This window comes from Pistacia vera, unplaced genomic scaffold, assembly GCF_008641045.1.
Source record: "Pistacia vera cultivar Batoury unplaced genomic scaffold, PisVer_v2 Contig226, whole genome shotgun sequence".
NCBI lineage: Eukaryota > Viridiplantae > Streptophyta > Magnoliopsida > Sapindales > Anacardiaceae > Pistacia > Pistacia vera.
This window is the reverse complement of record NW_022196031.1, coordinates 84577-88105: the sequence shown is the minus strand read 5'-3', so window position 1 is coordinate 88105 and position 3529 is coordinate 84577. Positions and strand designations below refer to the sequence as shown.

The 3529-nt window shown below is 37.5% G+C and overlaps 1 non-coding gene across 1 annotated transcript; it reads right to left on the bottom strand.

The window, feature by feature from the left end:
- Positions 1 to 2734: 2734 nt before the first annotated feature.
- On the bottom strand, positions 2735 to 2841 carry LOC116130915. The gene has a single exon (XR_004128155.1). It is a non-coding gene; the product is annotated as a small nucleolar RNA R71 (small nucleolar RNA).
- Between the last annotated feature and the right edge of the window lie 688 nt (positions 2842 to 3529).

Sequence of the window (3529 nt, the reverse complement as noted above, 5' to 3'; positions counted from 1 at the left end):
TGCGTATGATTTCTTAAACTCTAAACTGATTTTTCAGTAGATTCTAATATAATGTATAAACTGTAAATTTGTGCCCTGATCTTGGTTCTAAGGAACGATCTATGATGTAGATAATTTTTGTTTTCCGCTGCCATGTATGATCATTTCCTAACAGTGGTATCAGAGCGCAGGGTACCAGATTTTATAGTTTTTGTGAATGGTTGATTACATGTATTTGATTGATAACATGTTGCCTTGATGAATCTGCACAAAATCTACCATGAAAGCATGTTTTAAGAAATCAATTAATTGATTAATTTAATTTGTTGATGATATGCAATTTTGGTATATTGGGTTATGGATTTTTGTTGAAATCAGAAGTTAAGATTTATTGCGAAATCCGTTTCGCATATTTTTGGTGGCTGGTTGAACTGATATGATCCCAGAGACAAGTGTACGCTCACCGCGGCAATATAAACCATCGCCATGGCGTGCATTGTTTGGTGTACTTGCTGATTGCAAAATCAACGCTCGTCGCAGCGATATAGCCCATCGTCGTAGTGATCGTCCTTAGTGCGATCGCTGATTGAATGTCAGTGCTCGCCATGGCGATATAACCATTACCGCGATGATCACAGTCTAAGGTGTGCGCTAACGAAAATCAGGTGCATGTATGCGACGCAAATCAGTGCACGCTTGATAATCCGTGGATTATACTGTTTTTACTAGTTTTTTTAGTCGAATTTCAGATACTTCTTAGTTCATTTTGACCTGAATTGCTACTTAATTCTTTATATTTTGTGTTTCAGGCTAAAATGGACATTTTATGCAAATAATGAGCGAATTGGAGTTTTTGGACTCAGTAGTGAGCGGATCTCAGAAGTTGGGAAAGTTCTGAAGCAGAGTGAGCACTATGAAGCTTGTTTCCGTGAGGAGAGCGTCAAAGATCGAAGATTCAAGCAAAGAAGCAAGCGGAGGGCAATTTTGTAAATTCAGAATTTCACATGACGGTTCGCCGCGGCGAAGAGAGTTACGCACGAGAGTTTTATTTCACTTCGTCGCCGCGGCGAGAATCCTTCTTCACCGCGGCGAAGTCTGCGAATTCCAAAACACACAGTTTTATTTTTAGGCATTTTCCTAGGTTTTTGGGCGAGGTATAAAAGCAAAACTTAGGCATTTTTGTTGGAGGTCGTTTGTTTTTAGTAGAGAAGAGCTATTTTCATTTTCTTAGGTTAAACTTGGGCGAACTTTGATTGAAAAGTGTGAAGATTCGAGAGTAAAACCAGTGGATTCTTCATTTGGGGAGTTCTCTTGTCCTTTCTCTTATTTTCATTATGTTGAACATTGGGTTTTTCGTTTCTTTATGTTTGTGTTGTTGACTTAGCTATGAACTAACCCATTTTGGGTTAGGGTTTTGATGTAGTTCGGATTCTCATGGATTAAACAATTGATTTTTATTATTTTCATATGCTATTGCAATGATTGTGGGGTTATTTTGTTTTTAATGTTATTAATTTATGAACATGATGAGATTGAGAACTAATTCATGTTAAGCTTCTTGGGTAATCACCATTGTAGTATTAAATGCTAGAGATAGATTTAAGAATCAATGAAATCAATGTAGGATTCTAGGTGCTTAATGAGCTAAGAACTATTAATCTTCAATTTGTTGGGTGTGGAAGTTTAGTAGGGAAGAGTAGGAAAACATAGCTTGAGAAGGTATGTTTACAATTTAGAGAATTCGATTTACAATCAGTGCATGTGAATATGGACACAGCATAATTTGTAGGGTTAATTCATAGAGTCCGAATGAAATCAAAACCCTACCTGTTATTTTAAACTGATATTACCTTGTTTTTTATCTTGCTTTCATAATTTAGTTTTGAATATTTAGAAATTTTGTTTTAGTTTTAAGTTTAATTTTTCTCCCTTTAATCCAAACAACTCGATTGCTCCAACTTGAAAACAGTAGAAAAACTTAGTGCTTAGCAACTAATCCTCATGGGAATGATAATCACTCATCACTTTATTACTTGTGCGACTAGTGCACTTGCTATTTATGCATATTGTAGTAAACAAGCATCTAGTTTTTGGCGCCGTTGCTGGGGATTGAGTTTTGTGTTAACATTAAAATTTTCTTGTGTTAGCTAGATTAGAGTGTTGTTTTTACTTAATTGTTGTTTGTTTAATTTTCGTTATTTTTTTTTCTTTGTTGTTGTGATTTCGCTCTTTCTACTTTTCTTTGTAGTTTATGTGAAGAGCGAGACATCAGCCAGTGGTTCCTGTTGATCCTGAGATTGAAAGAACCACTCGAAGACTAAACAGAGAAAGAAGAGAAAGAAAAGCTACAGTTGAACCAGAAGTAATAGTTGTAGAGATGGCAGAGAATAGAACACTAAGGGAATTCTCAGTTCCTATAGTTGAAGGCAGTGGGTCGAGTATTACTAGACTAGCGGTACAAGCCAACAACTTCGAGATAAAGCCGGCAATCATCCAGATGATCCAGCAGTTGGTTCAGTTCAGGGGGGATTTGAAGGAAGATCCAAATCTACACATTGCCCATTTTTTGGAGATTTGTGATACGTTCAAATCCAACAGAGTGTCAGATGATGCAATTAGATTGAGACTATTCCTATTTTCATTGAAAGATAAAGCTAAGGGTTGGTTACTAGCACTACCAACAGGAATAATCACTACATGGAATGATTTAGCACAGAAGTTCCTGACCAAATTCTTTCCTCTAGGAAAGTCAACAAAGTTGAGAAATGACATTACGTCATTCATTCAAGAAGAGTCAGAATCATTGTATGAGGCTTGGGAAAGATACAAGGAATTACTGAGAAGGTGTCCACATCATGGGTTGCCGGTTTGGATGCAAGTCTAAACATTTTATAATGGATTAACGGTGAATGTGCAAACTATTGTGGATGCAGCCTCGAGAGGAGCATTACAGAATAAGACTCTAGAAGAAGCTCACGAGTTGCTTGAGGTTCTGGCAAGCAACAATTATCAAAGACCTAATGAAAGGGTGCAACCAAAGAAATCTATGGGTCTTCATGAAGTTGATGCATATACAACCATTTTAGCCCAACTGACAGCACTTCAGAAACAGTTGGGAAGTATGCAGGAAAATTCCATTCAAGCTCCTCAACTAACTTGTGATTTTTGTGCAGGTAATCACGTGAGCAGCGAATCAAGTAGGGGACATGTTTGCCTCAGCATCGTCATCATCGGAGCAGTTTAACTACTTGGTTGGAAATCAAAGGCAACCGAACAATCCGTACTCCAACACATATAATCCTGGTTGGAGGAATCACTCAAACCTATCTTGGGGCAATCAAAACCAACAGAATCAGCAAAACAATCAATGGAATCAAAGGGCATTGCCAAACAACCAAACAGGGGTGAATAACCAATAAGGAGACCTAAGAGTGACAAAATTGGAGGACATGTTTGGGAAGTTCATGCAAGAGACCATAGGTTTTATGAATGAGACAAGGACGAATTTCAGAAATCAAGGGGTATCCATTCGGAATCTTGAGGTACAGAT